This window comes from Tinamus guttatus, unplaced genomic scaffold (genome assembly GCF_059628265.1).
Source record: "Tinamus guttatus ecotype Peru unplaced genomic scaffold, ASM5962826v1 Tinamus_guttatus_pri_ptg000314l, whole genome shotgun sequence".
NCBI classification, from domain to species: domain Eukaryota; kingdom Metazoa; phylum Chordata; class Aves; order Tinamiformes; family Tinamidae; genus Tinamus; species Tinamus guttatus.
The window spans coordinates 10,022,136-10,041,071 of NW_028288848.1; the positions used below are offsets into that span (position 1 = coordinate 10,022,136).

At 43.4% G+C, this 18,936-nt stretch overlaps 2 pseudogenes; both read right to left on the reverse strand.

Moving 5' to 3' along the window:
• Positions 1–706: 706 nt before the first annotated feature.
• On the reverse strand, positions 707–9,823 carry LOC104579297 (interferon-induced protein with tetratricopeptide repeats 5 pseudogene; annotated as a pseudogene).
• An 804-nt stretch (positions 9,824–10,627) lies between these two features.
• On the reverse strand, positions 10,628–14,171 carry LOC148593984 (interferon-induced protein with tetratricopeptide repeats 5 pseudogene; annotated as a pseudogene).
• Between the last annotated feature and the right edge of the window lie 4,765 nt (positions 14,172–18,936).

Consider the following 18,936-nt stretch of genomic DNA (forward strand, 5'->3'; position numbering starts at 1 on the left):
AGAGCGTGGGTTTGGCTCAACTGGACAGATCTGATTCAGCCTGCCAGCACTTTATCCCTGTTACCACCTCTTCAAATGGCTCTTTCTATTTCTTTTATCTACTAACATGAGGATTAGCTCACAGAGAGATAGATACCAAAAGCAACAGTCGAGTTAGGTCATGATCTTTAATAATTCGCAGCAATAATACACATTTTAAAAGCTTTGCTGTGAACTAGCCCAACTAGCATTGAACAGCATATGATATAGTAAACAAAACACATCTTCAACACAAGCTATTTCAAAATATCAATAACAATTCCTTTTTAAATGTTATTTGGAAGAGCATCAAGAACACCCAGTACATGCTAGTATCACCAAGCCTTTCATGCAGATAGATCAGGTGTTATAGTATTATCATTCAGTTCTTTTCAGTAGAATATACCATTTCTAACTTAAAAGTTCTGTTTCTTTGAGATCGCAGCTCAAACACAAGCTTTATAGAAATGTTAGTATTGAAGAGATTTCAAAGCTCTTGAATGCTAGCAACCATTCATTGCCTTATTTGGTAAGTGACAAGGTGACACTTTCAATTTCTCTGTTTTCCACCAGAAGCTGATGCTGCCCTGTCTTTCCTCTGGTTACAACTTCAATGAACCCAAAAAAAAAAAAAAATCTGAGAGTTTGAAACTTGTGTTGCGGGAGAGAATTCCTGGAGGTTTATGATTCAGATGGAAATTTGCAGCTTCTGTAATGCACGCAGGTATTCTTCATTTTCAGGATCCAGCTCCAGGGCTTTCTTGTAGCACTCTGTTGCCTGCTCTTCCTCATGATTTAGTTCATGAATGAGCCCGAGGGTGCTAAAAGCTGCCGCGTCTCCTAAGCCTTTCTGAATTCTCTGTTCCAACAATTTCTGCAGAGCAGTTTTGCACTTAGCTCCTGTCGTGGAATCCTGCTCAATTTTCAGCCCTTCTTTGAAATATTTAATAGCTTCAGATTCTGATTTCCTTTGAAAACGCTGATACATTCCATAAGTGTAGTAGAGGTACTGTGTGTCTAGTGGGTATAAATTTGTCATTTGAAACACCTTCTGAAATGTGGCTTCTGCTTGGTAGTACTGTTTTCCTTCTGCATACATACGCGCTAGGTCACTGTAGGCAGCAAAAGATGTTGACCTATACTCGACCGCCTTTTTAAAATGAAAAATGCCAAGTCGAATGAGTTCTTCCATTTGCTCTCTGGGGGCATATTTTTTCTTTTTCAGTTCAATCAGTTTTGCTCTATAGCAGACTCCCATCTGGTGATGCAAAAAGCTGCATGTTGGAGTTACTCCTAGGGCTTTTTCCAACAGCTCCAGTGCCTTGTCCACTTCACTTTTCTTTCTATAAAATATAGCAGCATATCGCAGAAAATAAGGAAAATCGGGGGTTTTATCCATTGCTTCTTTAATGTATCTCTCCCCCTCCTCAGCTAGATTTAAATCCTGGAGCTTTAATGCAAGTAATGCCACAACAGAAGTATCATCTGGACTCAGTTCCACCGCGCGCCTCAAGGCCGGCAGGGCTGAGCTTTCGCTGTTACTGCTTCCCTCACCAACATTTTCCCAACGATGCACTGCTATTGCATAGCCCACGTTAAATTCGGGATCGTCGGGTTCTGTCTCCAGGGCTTTTTGAAAACTCTCCTTTGCTCTGCTATAGTATCCCCTCCCAAACTTTAGTAATGCCCAGCCTTTCTCGGAATAGATCTCTGGAAGCTGTACTTGAAAGCGAGCTGTGCTTGAAAGCTTTTTGCAGGTGTCTTCCACTTTCCTTAAATAGGTTTGAACTTCTTCATATTTGTTCATGTAGTAATAAATCCAGGCATAGTTCCCCCACGTAACAAGACTTCTCCTCTCGATATCATCTGGATGCTTTATTTTAATTTCTTTTTCTGCTTTTTGGAGATTTTGCAGGGCGTCCTCATTCAAGTGCTTTAGGTGACACACATATGACAGCATATTGTAGCTTGCGATCAGGGATTGCGTGAGAAATTCAATCTGATGGCCCGTTTTGTCCTCTAGGGATTCCAGATCCGCATCTTCCTTCACCAAATTCCATGTAAAATGGCATTGTAGTTGCTCCAGGCTGCATTTTAAGTCATTCTTGGAAATGATGCTAGAAGAGAAATCACAGAAGAACTTATATTCTTATATCTGCTTTAAAAACAAATCAGGCATGATTTAAAAGCAGAAACATGGAGCTGTCAAGCAATATCAGGGTTGATACCATTAGATAACAATACATCAATAAGCCAAAGTTGGGGGAATCCATCATTCTTATGAGGGGATTAGTTCTTCCAGTAATTCTTGCAAATGTGACTGAGGTCATCTCTTACACAGCAAATGTTCCTGCATGTGACGAAAGAGGGTCAGTCTCTGCTGCAACACTAGTACATGCTGGGGTCCCAGGAATATATTTCTACCCTTAAAATATGCTCTGAAGCCTACCCAGAAGCAGTAATCAAATAAAAGCTTCTGCTCAAAATTGGAGGAAGTGTTTTAATGCCTTTCCTGTATTTCTGTCTATTTTTAAAACTTCAGTATTCTAAATTGTATTTTGAATATCCTGAATTTGTAAATGCTTGTTTGTTGCCTAGCACCACTTTTATGTGCTGATGATATTGATGAATTGATATTTGTTTCCCATAACTTCTATCTGTGAATATCATTACTTTCAGTAATGGCTTTTCACTAATATGTTTCTACTACTTTAGTTTTTCCTCACCTACTGCTCTTGATTAAATAGACTTTGTATATTTTAAGCACCTCTGTGGGCAATGCAGGCCAAAACAGAGCTGCCCTAGAATCATGGCACATTAAAGCAGCTTCACATGCTTAAACCTTCTTGTTTTTTATTCGGAGGTGTCTCTTGTGTGCCTTGGATTTTAAAGCAGTCATGTCCTGCACCAGTGACATCCATATTTAGGAGCTGCATGTGTTTCCATACTACCTTGTCTATGGACACAAGCTATAGAATGTCTTGGAAGCTCTTGCCCCTCTTATAGAAGGAAATAAATACAGCTTTATATACAGCTTTAGCTTCCTGCTGTCATTGCTGTCCTGCTCCAGTTAGAGCCCCTGGCTACAAGGGAATGCCACTGAATTAGAGCTGCGTTCAGCAAAATATTCCAGGAGTAGCTTGGCATGTGTGTTAAATCCCATACAATTCTTATACTAAAATATCGGATTTTGCATTTGCCGTTGCTTTTTCTCTCAGTTCCGTTTCCAAAACGGAGCCTGTCAGTAGCATTAGAGCACTCGGCTGCAGCCTCGTCCTATCTGGCTGCTCCCGGTGACTCTCCCGCGTTTCCCCCCGCAGTGTCCGGCCCCGCCAGCCCCCGCTCGCTGCCCGTTCCCGCTGCCAGGGCCCGGCCGAGCCGCGGCCGCTCACTCACCTCAGCGCTTCCCGCGGCTGCCGCGCGCCCCCGCCGCGCTGCGCTGCCATCGCGCCCCGCGCGCGCCCGCCGCCGCCGCCGCCTTTTAATGCGCTCCGGGCTCATGTGATCTGCGGGCGGCGAGGGGAAACGGAAAGTGAAACTGGGCCGGGCTCTGCCTGCGCCGGAGCCGGGAAACAGAAACTGGGGACTCTGCTGCGTGGTGGGCTGCTTGTTTGTTTGTTTTTTCATCTTGACGTTATGCCAAATACATCGGCTTCTGGCTCAGGATATCTGCCTTGCTTAATATCCAGAGCCCTCTGTGAGGAGGAAAGTGTTTCAGACTAATGAATAGAAACTACTGTATGCTCTGGGAAATGGGCTCACCTCTGCTGCTGATTTCTTCCTTTTTTTTTTTTTTTTCCTCTCCTCCTTCTACAGTTTAAGCTCTTGGTTTGAAGGTATTGTGTCACTCAATACTGCTTTTAGGATAAAAAGAATTGAGATTCCTACTGTCTAGATCCTCAGGTGCTCGATCCCTTTCACTTTAGTATTTGTAAGAAAATCATTTCAGTTGTCCTTAAGCTGGTACCATTTTCACCAGAAATCAGGAGCCTGGGTCCCTTTGAAGATCTAGGCCTGCTCATTTTAAATGGCTAGTCCATGCTTTCAAGGGTGGAGAATCATTCCCAAGTGAAAATCAGTCATATTTTCAGTCCTGCCCACCCTCTGGACAGCCCTTGCCTTTGCTACAGGCACAAGTACTTACACGGTTCTGCTCAAACTGTCCCAAATGCGAACCCTTGAGGAGAAGGATTTGATGGTCATAGGGACCACGCTAGAGAATACATTTCCAAAAGAGGTGAGACTACTTCTGAATAGTTGTGTCCAGGCAGTAGGATTTTTCTCTTGGGTAGACTTTAGGATCAAAACCAGAATCCTCGCATCTGTTGTCTTCATCCCTTCGAGAAAACAAGGAAGAAAAAAGCAAAGCAGAAGACACACTGAAGTCTCTGCAGGACTGCTCTGTAATCTGGGGGCACAACTCTGGGGAGATGTGTGAACAGACATGTTATACAGGCAGGTTGGTAGTCTACCTGGAAATAACTAATGCCTGTGGGAGTGAGTTGCTCCAAGCATTGTAAAAGTGACTGTCTTCAGCAGTGGCTGTAGCAATAAAGGTAAACCAATGACAACTGGTATAAGAGACAGCAATATATACACAGTGTCTTTGTACAGAAGGGTGGAGGAAGGAGTCTGAGTGTAACCTGGAGCTGCAGGCTAATGAAGGAGGAGAAAGGTGTACAAGCATCTTAGCAACTGCTGTATGCTCTGGGAAATGGGGTCACCTCTGCTGCTGATTTTCTTACTGTTGCCTCAGAACTGCTGCTACTGCCACCACCATGGTTAATCTCTGTAAAGAGACAAATAATCACATTCATTGCTGTTTCTAAGCCATGTGTACTCTGTGAGTTCCAAATTGTACTTGTAATGACTTCAGGTTTTAATTTGTAAAAAAATTATCCATTTCATAAAGTCCCTATTCCCACCCTCAACAGAGTATAGAAAGCATATATTCAAAGTAGAGTTCAGTTCTTCATTTAGAATCAATGAATCGTTAAGGCTGGAAGGGACCTCTAGAGATCATCTAGTCCAACCCCCCTGCACACGCAGGGTCACCTAGAGCACGTGGCACAGGACTGCGTCCAAGCGGGTTTTGAAGATCTCCAGAGAAGGAGACTCCACAACCTCTCTGGGCAGCCTGTTCCAGTGCTCTGTCACCCTCACTGGTAAGAATTTTTTCCTTAAGTTCCTGTGGAACTTTTGATGCTTCAGTTTCCAGCTGTTTCCTCTGGTTCTGTCGGTGGCCACCAGTGAAAAGAGGCCAGCACCATCCTCCTCACTGCCTCCCTTGAGGTACTTATAGACACTGATCAGATCCCCTCTCAGCCTTCTCTTCTCCAGGCTGAACAGGCCCAGCTCCCTCAGCCTCTCCTCACAGGGCAGATGTTCCAGGCCCCTGATCATCCTTGTGGCCCTGCGCTGGACTCTCTCCAGCAGCTCCACATCCCTCTTGTACTGTGGAGCCCAGAACTGGACACAATACTGCAGATGTGGCCTCACTGGGGTGAGTAGAGGGGCAGGATCACCTCCCTCGACCTGCTGGAGATGCGGCTCTTAATGTACGCCAGGATTAAACTGGATTCATCTTCGTGGTTTGACCAGAAGATGGCCCCATCTAGCAGGCTGTAATGAGCATGAGATTGTGTGTAGCTAAACAAGGGCAATAAGTGGCCTTTTTACAAAGCAATCTCTTTCATAAGCCCTACAGGGTATTTCTCCTACAGGGAAGAGTTTTAATCTGAGTGGAATCCCAGGAGATAAATGAATCTTTGGGGAAAGAAAGGTTTTCCTTTTTGTTGACACTCTATCCTGGATGCAGGTTTTACGTAAATACTGGATTACGTATAGCTGGTGTGATGGTAATATGATGACTTTTTATTTGCATAGGGAAAATAGGAATTAAAACAAATTAAGGTGCTAATTTAAAGTACACACACGATTTAGAGCGTTTTTTTCTTGCTTTGTTTCTGAATAGCTGTCTCTAAGTGAAGGAAGCTTTACTAATCTTGCATCTTAATAAACATTCTTTTCCTTTCCCTCTAGTACTAGGAATAGCTTCAGGATGGCTGGAGGAACAGGGCGATTCCTTCCCACAGCAGTGGCAGCCCATGAACAGTGCAGGTGAAGTGATGCTGGAGAGAGGTCTTTCTGCATCGAGTAGCGGTCGCGATCCCTTTGGCTTGCAGCAGGGAAGCGGGGCAAGACCCTGAGCCCTGAGGGTTATCTGAGTTTGGAAAGGTGTGAATAAGACTGCGATGAAGCTGAAGGAACACAGATAAAAGAAGCATTGACCCTTGGTTGGAAGGGAAGACTGTAATCTAATCGGTAATTCTATAATCTCCTTGATAATTCGGGAAACTGTTTTCCCTTTCTGAAGCATTCATGTTAAATTTTGAGAGTATTTCTGGTAAACTTGGTCCACGTGTCAGTGGTGTTATATGTATATAGATGTAAAATGTCCTGTGTTTTCCCCATTTGGAAGGTTGATTTTATTTCTTTAATTGTTTATTTATTTTAGATAGGAAAGAGGATCACAGGAAGGTTGCCGGCAGACAGGTTGTTTCAGTATATTGCAATGCCTCCTTTCTGTCTCCTTTCCTTGGATCCAGGAGCTCTGTCTGCTGTTGGTGTCAGTTATCATTTGTATCAGCTGAAGAGTGGATCAGGTCATTTGCTGTGGGTGGCCACAAAACAGCAGCTGTGATTTGCTGATAATGTCCTGCTACTTGTGCTAGCAAAATGCTACAGCTGGTTGCTTTGTAAATACTATTGGGTAAATGTACCTCATGGGATAAATTGTGGATGTGATGACTTGTTAAATAATGGGATGCTTCTGCATTTCCAAAAGGAAGAGCTTGGGGACCTTCACCTTCTGAAATGTGAATTGTTTCTGTGTTTTGATACTTTTAAAGCTGTATTCTGTTCATTAGTAAATTGATCAGAGTCCAAACAGTTTTCATCAGTGCTCAGCCACTAGTTTAATAATCGTCTACAGAGTCTTCAACGTTTGCTAATGATGTCCTATTCGCACGTCCTATTTGTCCGGTGCCTCAGAAGGGAAAGCAACATAGACTGTGAAGACTGAAGTTAATTAAGATCATAAGTAAAAAGAGCCCAGCCATAAAGGCTTGATGCATTTTTCATACATATGTAAGTGGTGCACGTGTTAAATAGTTCCATTTTTCTTGCATATTTCAAATATAACATGAATATTGTTTGTCCTCAGTTGTCAAGTTCAAAGCGTTTATGGCAACCACAGCCGGGAAATCTGCTCAGAGCACGGGACGTGATTTACAGAACAGACAGGGAGGGAAGTTCAAAGCCTGCTCAAAGCTGGTGACATGGCACTACTTTGACTCTGGGGCATCAGGATGGAGCAACCGGGGATGGGTGGCATTTCCATCAGATGCCACAGGGCCAGAGATCTAGGGCATCCCAAGTACTTCCATAGCCAACGTTTGTTTTCCAGATGTGCCCTTTTCTCCTTGCTGGTCTGCTAAGCTGCAGCCAGAGTGGTCTGTGCTGGAGGGCCCTTTGGGAGAAGCAGCCTTGACCAAGGGCTTCCTCTGCTGGGCTGCAGTGTCTTGAGTGGCGGGCAGAGCGGATCCACCGTCCACGTGGCTCTGGCAATGGCTTTAGCTTATTTTCATGTGGTCTGTGTGTTTTTCAGAAGTGCAGCTTTCAGCACTTCCATTTCTTTATGTGCTTTAAAATCGGTCGTGTTAAAGATGAGCAGGCTTCCAAGTTGGATGTGGACACACAGGTGAAAAACAGAAAGTATTTGCCCCAGAAATATCTTATCTTGAATATGAATTAATATTCAAAGCCAAACACTAGAGATATTCTAATCTGAATTTGGAATATGGCTAATATCATTTATTTTCAGGCAAGATTCTGACTGTAAATAGAACTGGTTAATGTAGCCTGAAAGAGCTGTTTTTAAAAGCTGTAGGTTAAAACAGCTGCATGCCAAAGCGTCTGTAAAAGCTGTCATCAACCAGACTGAACTCTGCCTGTCATCTTTCCACCAACCTATTTCCTAATGAGTATTTGCCATAAAATACCCTCCACCCACCCCCCCCAAAGAAACTCAAATTATACCATGTTACTGTTGCATGTTTGACTTGTGTCTGAGCTATGCTTTTCCTTAGGTTTGTGACTGTTTTTGTGGCTAAAATGATCTGCAGTCATTCTTCCAGGTTTATGCAACCATTTATTTGAGGGAGCAGGAGCAGTTCAGTCTTTCTTGGTCTGTGCCCATGAGGAAGGACCATTAGCCTGAGTCGGGACAGGTGAGACTTTTGTATCCTAAGAAAACCTAAAGGCAACTTCAGTTGTTGTTGATTCAATTTTGTTAGTGTGATCCTGGGATGTAATCTGATTGTTAGTCTTGTGCCAGAAAAGAAAATGTGTCAAGGAGCCTTAAGTTTGGTTGCAAGACACATGCATTTTAGAAACAGAAAATGAATTCTCATTAAATATTCTGTCATGAGGTAGGAACAATAGGCACATGAAAAACATGAAAGGCAGTTGTATTAATTAGTGGTGATGAAAAGGTCATTTTTAGATCCAAATGTGAAGTTCCCTTTGAAGAAATAGGGAGTAGTTTGGTCTATAAAGACTTAGTATTTCAGTAAGTTGTTAAGTCACTGCTGTTAACAAAAATGTAATAACTTTTCTTCAACTTCATGATACGTCATCAGTTCTTCATGCCAGAGTTACATAGTCTGAAAGAATTTTGGGACAATAATACAGACACTATGAAATAATACTTTATAAGAAATTATTTGTGTTTTCAGATACATTTTTATCTGAATGCGCTTTTGTAGGCGTTTCCATTCGTGCGTTTCCCTTACAGTTCCCCCTTCCAAGGAATTCTTGTTTTAAAGAGCCAGTTCAGCACGAGCTGTTGGCCTGGAGAGAGCGATGCCGCAACCCCACGGAAGCCGCTCTCGGCGCGGCCGTGCCGGCGTGGGGCAGGCGGTGCTGGGCAGCGGCGGGCAGGCGAGCGGGGAATATCCCGGGAGCCGGGAGGAGGCTGCGCGTTCCCGGCAGCCCCGGGCGCTGCAGCCCGGCCAGCGCGGGGGCAACGCGCTCTCGCTGAATGCAGAATTCAACCTTTTTTTTTTTTTTTTTTTTTTTTTTTTTTTTTTTTTAAGCGGATATATCTCTAAGTCTTTGGACAGCCCTGCTGTGTTTTAATTTTGTGTTTTGGCTCACAAATAAGCTTAGACTCTATTGAGGTGTTCCCGTTTAATGTGAATGATATATTCAACCTCTCTGTGGATATGGCAGTGGGATTTGTGCTCTATGTTGTCTCGTTTTCAGTGTCCACGTTGAAATGAAATGTTTATTTTACTCTGCTACCAAAGGCTCAGGCCCAGCCTTTTTCCTGGCTGACCACGGCAGGCAATGCAGCAGCACCACCCTGGGGAGGGAAGTTTGTGTGCACATCGCGTGCCCGTTAGCTGGGTTCCTGGGCTCTGGCACCAACTTGTTTTGTTCCACACTCTCAGCAGGGGCTCGGAAACGTTTTGCAAGTGCAGCATGAATTTTGCATGAGCATTATTACCTCAGGTACCAAGGCAGAGTAGTGCTGAAACAGAAGCAGCTGTAAAACAAGTTGGAGTTAGCTGGTGCTGTGCAGATAAGTGTGTTCTTCTCAGAACCACATACTCTGTTCACTTCATTCCCCCGTTCTCTGTTTACTCTGTTTGGCCACCCCCTTTCCCACATCCACCTTGTATTCCATGTTCCCTTCCAGCAGGGCTTGTCGTAGCTCCAGCCACACTCGCATCCCGCCCATGGTGCAACAAAAGCCTAGGGTTTGTTTTCTGACCTTGGCAACTAATGGACCCCGAGAGCCCCCTCTCCCGCATCTCCCCTCCTCCCTGCATGTTTGCTGTAGTGCTTCCCAAGAGCGTGGGTTTGGCTCAACTGGACAGATCTGATTCAGCCTGCCAGCACTTTATCCCTGTTACCACCTCTTCAAATGGCTCTTTCTATTTCTTTTATCTACTAACATGAGGATTAGCTCACAGAGAGATAGATAGCAAAAGCAACAGTCGAGTTAGGTCATGATCTTTAATAATTCGCAGCAATAATACACATTTTAAAAGCTTTGCTGTGAACTAGCCCAACTAGCATTGAACAGCATATGATATAGTAAACAAAACACATCTTCAACACAAGCTATTTCAAAATATCAATAACAATTCCTTTTTAAATGTTATTTGGAAGAGCATCAAGAACACCCAGTACATGCTAGTATCACCAAGCCTTTCATGCAGATAGATCAGGTGTTATAGTATTATCATTCAGTTGTTTTCAGTAGAATATACCATTTCTAACTTAAAAGTTCTGTTTCTTTGAGATCGCAGCTCAAACACAAGCTTTATAGAAATGTTAGTATTGAAGAGATTTCAAAGCTCTTGAATGCTAGCAACCATTCATTGCCTTATTTGGTAAGTGACAAGGTGACACTTTCAATTTCTCTGTTTTCCACCAGAAGCTGATGCTGCCCTGTCTTTCCTCTGGTTACAACTTCAAAGAACCCCCCCCAAAAAAAAAAAAAAAATCTGAGAGTTTGAAACTTGTGTTGCGGGAGAGAATTCCTGGAGGTTTTGGATTCAGATGGAAATTTGCAGCTTCTGTAATGCACGCAGGTATTCTTCATTTTCAGGATCCAGCTCCAGGGCTTTCTTGTAGCACTCCGTTGCCTGCTCTTCCTCATGATTTAGCTCATGAATGAGCCCGAGGGTGCTAAAAGCTGCCGCGTCTCCTAAGCCTTTCTGAATTCTCTGTTTCAACAATTTCTGCAGAGCAGTTTTGCACTTAGCTCCTATCGTGGAATCCCGCGCAATTTTCAGCCCTTCTTTGAAATATTTAATAGCTTCAGATTCTGATTTCCTTTGAAAACGCTGATACATTCCATAAGTGTAGTAGAGGTACTGTGTGTCTAGTGGGTATAAATTTGTCATTTGAAACACCTTCTGAAATGTGGCTTCTGCTTGGTAGTACTGTTTTCCTTCTGCATACATACCTGCTAGGTCACTGTAGGCAGCAAAAGATGTTGACCTATACTCGACCGCCTTTTTAAAATGAAAAATGCCAAGTTGAATGAGTTCTTCCATTTGCTTTCTGGGGGCATATTTTCTCTTTTTCAGTTCAATCAGTTTTGCTCTATAGCAGACTCCCATCTGGTGATGCAAAAAGCTGCATGTTGGAGTTACTCCTAGGGCTTTTCTCAACAGCTCCAGTGCCTTATCCACTTGATATTCCCTTCTATAAAATTTAGCAGCATATCGCAGAAAATAAGGAAAATCGGGGGTTTTATCCATTGCTTCTTTAATGTATCTCTCCCCCTCCTCAGCTAGATTTAAATCCTGGAGCTTTAATGCAAGTAATGCCACAACAGAAGTATCATCTGGACTCAGTTCCACCGCGCGCCTCAAGGCCGGCAGGGCTGAGCTTTCGCTGTTACTGCTTCCCTCACCAACATTTTCCCAACGATGCACTGCTATTGCATAGCCCACGTTAAATTCGGGATCGTCGGGTTCTGTCTCCAGGGCTTTTTGAAAACTCTCCTTTGCTCTGCTATAGTATCCCCTCCCAAACTTTAGTAATGCCCAGCCTTTCTCGGAATAGATCTCTGGAAGCTGTACTTGAAAGCGAGCCGTGCTTGAAAGCTTTTTGCAGGTGTCTTCCACTTTCCTTAAATAGGTTTGAACTTCTTCATATTTGTTCATGTAGTAATAAATCCAGGCATAGTTCCCCCACGTAACAAGACTTCTCCTCTCGATGTCATCTGGATGCTTTATTTTAACTTCTTTTTCTGCTTTTTGGAGATTTTGCAGGGCGTCCTCATTCAAGTGCTTTAGGTGACACACATATGACAGCATATTGTAGCTTGCGATCAGGGATTGCGTGAGAAATTCAATCTGATGGCCCGTTTTGTCCTCTAGGGATTCCAGATCCGCATCTTCCTTCACCAAATTCCATGTAAAATGGCATTGTAGTTGCTCCAGGCTGCATTTTAAGTCATTCTTGGAAATGATGCTAGAAGAGAAATCACAGAAGAACTTATATTCTTATATCTGCTTTAAAAACAAATCAGGCATGATTTAAAAGCAGAAACATGGAGCTGTCAAGCAATATGAGGGTTGATACCATTAGATAACAATACATCAATAAGCCAAAGTTGGGGGAATCCATCATTCTTATGAGGGGATTAGTTCTTCCAGTAATTCTTGCAAATGTGACTGAGGTCATCTCTTACACAGCAAATGTTCCTGCATGTGACGAAAGAGGGTCAGTCTCTGCTGCAACACTAGTACGTGCTGGGGTCCCAGGAATATATTTCTACCCTTAAAATATGCTCTGAAGCCTACCCAGAAGCAGTAATCAAATAAAAGCTTCTGCTCAAAATTGGAGGAAGTGTTTTAATGCCTTTCCTGTATTTCTGTCTATTTTTAAAACTTCAGTATTCTAAATTGTATTTTGAATATCCTGAATTTGTAAATGCTTGTTTGTTGCCTAGCACCACTTTTATGTGCTGATGATATTGATGAATTGATATTTGTTTCCCATAACTTCTATCTGTGAATATCATTACTTTCAGTAATGGCTTTTCACTAATATGTTTATTTCCACTGCTTATTTTTGTGTTTCCTCACCTACTGCTCTTGATTAAATAGACTTTGTATATTTTAAGCACCTCTGTGGGCAATGCAGGCCAAAACAGAGCTGCCCTAGAATCATGGCACATTAAAGCAGCTTCACATGCTTAAAACTTCTTGTTTTTTATTCGGAGGTGTCTCTTGTGTGCCTTGGATTTTAAAGCAGTCATGTCCTGCACCAGTGACATCCATATTTAGGAGCTGCATGTGTTTCCATACTATCTTGTCTATGGACACAAGCTATAGAATGTCTTGGAAGCTCTTGCCCCTCTTATAGAAGGAAATAAATACAGCTTTATATACAGCTTTAGCTTCCTGCTGTCATTGCTGTCCTGCTCCAGTTAGAGCCCCTGGCTACAAGGGAATGCCACTGAATTAGAGCTGCGTTCAGCAAAATATTCCAGGAGTAGCTTGGCATGTGTGTTAAATCCCATACAATTCTTATACTAAAATATCGGATTTTGCATTTGCCGTTGCTTTTTCTCTCAGTTCCGTTTCCAAAACGGAGCCTGTCAGTAGCATTAGAGCACTCGGCTGCAGCCTCGTCCTATCTGGCTGCTCCCGGTGACTCTCCCGCGTTTCCCCCCGCAGTGTCCGGCCCCGCCAGCCCCCGCTCGCTGCCCGTTCCCGCTGCCAGGGCCCGGCCGAGCCGCGGCCGCTCACTCACCTCAGCGCTTCCCGCGGCTGCCGCGCGCCCCCGCCGCGCTGCGCTGCCATCGCGCCCCGCGCGCGCCCGCCGCCGCCGCCGCCTTTTAATGCGCTCCGGGCTCATGTGATCTGCGGGCGGCGAGGGGAAACGGAAAGTGAAACGGGGCCGGGCTCTGCCTGCGCCGGAGCCGGGAAACAGAAACTGGGGACTCGCTGCTGCGTGGTGGGCTGCTTGTTTGTTTGTTTTTTCATCTTGACGTTATGCCAAATACATCGGCTTCTGGCTCAGGATATCTGCCTTGCTTAATATCCAGAGCCCTCTGTGAGGAGGAAAGTGTTTCAGACTAATGAATAGAAACTACTGTATGCTCTGGGAAATGGGCTCAGCTCTGCTGCTGATTTCTTCCTTTTTTTTTTTTTTTTCCTCTCCTCCTTCTACAGTTTAAGCTCTTAGTTTGAAGGTATTGTGTCACTCAATACTGCTTTTAGGATAAAAAGAATTGAGATTCCTACTGTCTAGATCCTCAGGTGCTCGATCCCTTTCACTTTAGTATTTATAAGAAGATCATTTCAGTTGTCCTTAAGCTGGTACCATTTTCACCAGAAATCGGGAGCCTGGGTCCCTTTGAAGATCTAGGCCTGCTCATTTTAAATGGCTAGTCCATGCTTTCAAGCGTGGAGAATCATTCCCAAGTGAAAATCAGTCATATTTTCAGTCCTGCCCACCCTCTGGACAGCCCTTGCCTTTGCTACAGGCACAAGTACTTACACGGTTTTGCTCAAACTGTCCCGAATGCGAACCCTTGAGGAGAAGGATTTGATGGTCATAGGGACCACGCTAGAGAATACATTTCCAAAAGAGGTGAGACTATTTCTGAATAGTTGTGTCCAGGCAGTAGGATTTTTCTCTTGGGTAGACTTTAGGATCAAAACCAGAATCCTCGCATCTGTTGTCTTCATCCCTTCGAGAAAACAAGGAAGAAAAAAGCAAAGCAGAAGACACACTGAAGTCTATGCAGGACTGCTCTGTAATCTGGGGGCACAACTCTGGGAAGATGTGTGAACAGACATGTTATACAGGCAGGTTGGTAGTCTACCTGGAAATAACTAATGCCTGTGGGAGTGAGTTGCTCCAAGCATTGTAAAAGTGACTGTCTTCAGCAGTGGCTGTAGCAATAAAGGTAAACCAATGACAACTGGTATAAGAGACAGCAATATATACACAGTGTCTTTGTACAGAAGGGTGGAGGAAGGAGTCTGAGTGTAACCTGGAGCTGCAGGCTAATGAAGGAGGAGAAAGGTGTAAAAGCATCTTAGCAACTGCTGTATGCTCTGGGAAATGGGGTCACCTCTGCTGCTGATTTTCTTACTGTTGCCTCAGAACTGCTGCTACTGCCACCACCATGGTTAATCTCTGTAAAGAGACAAATAATCACATTCATTGCTGTTTCTAAGCCATGTGTACTCTGTGAGTTCCAAATTGTACTTGTAATGACTTCAGGTTTTAATTTGTAAAAAAATTATCCATTTCATAAAGTCCCTATTCCCACCCTCAACAGAGTATAGAAAGCATATATTCAAAGTAGAGTTCAGTTCTTCATTTAGAATCAATGAATCGTTAAGGCTGGAAGGGACCTCTAGAGATCATCTAGTCCAACCCCCCTGCACACGCAGGGTCACCTAGAGCACGTGGCACAGGACTGCGTCCAAGCGGGTTTTGAAGATCTCCAGAGAAGGAGACTCCACAACCTCTCTGGGCAGCCTGTTCCAGTGCTCTGTCACCCTCACTGGTAAGAATTTTTTCCTTAAGTTCCTGTGGAACTTTTGATGCTTCAGTTTCCAGCTGTTTCCTCTGGTTCTGTCGGTGGCCACCAGTGAAAAGAGGCCAGCACCATCCTCCTCACTGCCTCCCTTGAGGTACTTATAGACACTGATCAGATCCCCTCTCAGCCTTCTCTTCTCCAGGCTGAACAGGCCCAGCTCCCTCAGCCTCTCCTCATAGGGCAGATGTTCCAGGCCCCTGATCATCCTTGTGGCCCTGCGCTGGACTCTCTCCAGCAGCTCCACATCCCTCTTGTACTGTGGAGCCCAGAACTGGACACAATACTGCAGATGTGGCCTCACTGGGGTGAGTAGAGGGGCAGGATCACCTCCCTCGACCTGCTGGAGATGCGGCTCTTAATGTACGCCAGGATTAAACTGGATTCATCTTCGTGGTTTGACCAGAAGATGGCCCCATCTAGCAGGCTGTAATGAGCATGAGATTGTGTGTAGCTAAACAAGGGCAATAAGTGGCCTTTTTACAAAGCAATCTCTTTCATAAGCCCTACAGGGTATTTCTCCTACAGGGAAGAGTTTTAATCTGAGTGGAATCCCAGGAGATAAATGAATCTTTGGGGAAAGAAAGGTTTTCCTCTTTGTTGACACTCTATCCTGGATGCAGGTTTTACGTAAATACTGGATTACGTATAGCTGCTGTGATGGTAATATGATAGCTTTTTATTTGCATAGGGAAAATAGGAATTAAAACAAATTAAGGTGCTAATTTAAAGTACACACACGATTTAGAGAGTTTTTTTCTTGCTTTGTTTCTGAATAGCTGTCTCTAAGTGAAGGAAGCTTTACTAATCTTGCATCTTAATAAACATTCTTTTCCTTTCCCTCTAGTACTAGGAATAGCTTCAGGATGGCTGGAGGAACAGGGCGATTCCTTCCCACAGCAGTGGCAGCCCATGAACAGTGCAGGTGAAGTGATGCTGGAGAGAGGTCTTTCTGCATCGAGTAGCGGTCGCGATCCCTTTGGCTTGCAGCAGGGAAGCGGGGCAAGACCCTGAGCCCTGAGGGTTATCTGAGTTTGGAAAGGTGTGAATAAGACTGCGATGAAGCTGAAGGAACACAGATAAAAGAAGCATTGACCCTTGGTTGGAAGGGAAGACTGTAATCTAATCGGTAATTCTATAATCTCCTTGATAATTCGGGAAACTTTTTTCCCTTTCTGAAGCATTCATGTTAAATTTTGAGAGTATTTCTGGTAAACTTGGTCCATGTGTCAGTGGTGTTATATGTATATAGATGTAAAATGTATATATGTATATAGATGTAAAAAAAAAAAACCCTTATCTTTAATATCTACTAAATCTGCCATTTGCTAAGAGCAAGCATGCTGTTGCTGTGAGATAAATTGTTAACAACCAGAAGTCACTGAGCAGGGAGCTAATATCAGCACAGCTTCTGGGAGCTGCTGCAAGCTCTCACCACCTGGGAAGCACAGACTAAGGTCTGTCCTCTTGGTCTTGAATGTCTCACTCAGAGCTGCAGGGAGTCACCTCCTGCCTGGTTTGCACAGCCTGAAAGCCATGCCTTACCCTTTCTTCCCCAAATAAATACGGAAGAGTTCATTCCTTTTTCTTTGAGGAAAAAAAATGTCTATCTTGCGTATGAGAGCTGGTTCCTTTATGAGCACTCCAACCATTAGGCTATTATGCAAAAAGGAGCAACCATCATTACTGCCTTGTCTGTAAGAAAATGATAGATGCCATCATGTATTTTAAAGAATTCATATGACCAATCTGTTGGGTATGTTCTGGGTCAAGTCCTCGGGAGATGGGGACAGGAGAAAGGCTCTGGCAGGATCCCGTCTGGATAAAGAAACCAAGTGAAACACAGGCTCAACATTATCATGACGAGGGCAGTCTAGCAAAACTTAGAGAAATAAAAAGTCAGGCATGTCTGTGTACGGGTAACAACCTAGTAAGGATCTTATGGATCCCAGCTCAGGTATGGGCTGTCTTGTGTTTAGGTGAATGTTTTCTTTATTGGAGGTGAGGTCTGGGAGCTCCAGGTCAACGTGAGCACGGCTGTTGGCTGTACGCCATGACACCATGCAACCCTTCAGCAGTCAGGCGGGTATTTGATGTGCAGTAAGATGAGGCAGCGAGGTACTCTGGCAAAAAGGTTAGGAGATCTATGCAGATCCATGTGTTTTATGAGAAATCTGTACTGCAGGTAGCTATGGAAAAAGGTATTTAAAGGATTATGCAAGGCTGACATTAACTGTAGATGTTAGCAATTTATTGTGCTGCTGCTAAGGATGTTACTGTTTCTTGTTTCTGCCCTGGCTGTTTTCCTTGCATTACTTGCTTGCTCAGCATCTGGTCTGTGCTGTGTTCACACACCTTGTCTTGGCAAGAAAGAGGAGGGCTGTATAGAAGCTGCAGTTTGATAACTAAGGAATTGGAGGATTGATTTATGGGTTGGTCTGTTGTCTTCTAGTGAGGAAAGCATGTTCCTCCCCACTGTTCTTGCATACCTCATAGTTACTACATTCATGCTGTGACTGAAAGTCTGTTTCAAACAGGATGAGAATATGTGACACTCTCCAGTGCATGTGTATACAAGTAGGAGAATGCAGGGATTTTCCATCTAGAAAACAAAGATTTGTGCTGGCATCCATATTTTGGTAAATTTAGTTGCATCTGTTTGTTTCAGCTAGGCAAAAATCATCACTGAATAAAACAAGTGCGGGAAAGTCCTTCAAATAGAGCAAGTGAAGATTAGAGAAGAATAAATGCAAGGTCTTTCACTAGTAGCTGTCTTTGTAACATGCTTGACAAAACACAGGAATGAATCAGAGACATTTCTATAATCTTGCTGCTTTGATTTCAGGAAAAGCTGCAGCTGGGGTGGCTGGTACCTGTAAGGGCTCTTCTTCAAGGCAGCCAATGCAAGAGCTTCTTGGAAACACACGAGCAGAAAAAGGCTAGAAAAACACAACAACGGCAGCATATTTAACACAAAAGCTTAATTTGAGTGTTTAGAGCACGCACAAGAACATGAATGGCTTCAAAAATATTTACGCATTTTAGAGATAAAATTTAAATCTGTACTCTTCCTTTGAGCTGAAATGGATACCTGCCAGCAAAGAATCTCCCCCAGGATCATTAGCTCAGCCAAATAATTGTCAGAAATGTAGTTTAAATTGTTAAAATTATGTAGATGAACTATGCTCTAGTAAATGACAGAATCACTTTAAATACCCCATTTTATGCTGGTTACCATTAGCCTAGTTTAGCATATAACTATTATGTTTGACAGAAGCAGTAGTGGCATTTTTTAATTTGGGTTTTTCTCTATAGGGAAGAGTCCCTGTAATTAATTTTACAGAAAATTTAAGTGAAACAGTGCACAGTACTTTTGCTATTCAGCTTCTTCTAAATAAAATATAAACCTAAGAAACAGGATCTAGGAATATCACATCTTCACTTTTATTAAGCACGCAAACTACCTCCTATGTGTCAGAACAAGTGGCTACTGTAATATTGAAGTGCATTGGATAGCTCTTTTTTTTTTTAACATACTTCCCCAAAGGCCGTTCATCTGTGGCTTTAACATCTTTGTGATTGAAACAGATAATAGAAAAGTTTGTAAATTTATTAAAAGTGCCCTTGAGAATCTATATTAGGATTGTTTTATAATATTCTTTTTCTATATGCCAGGTATTTTATCTTTGCACTTCTTGTAGTGCTTTTCATCTGACAGTTTACCCTGTAAACTGCATCCTAAGAATTTCTTTGAAGCAGGAAAATCACAGGAA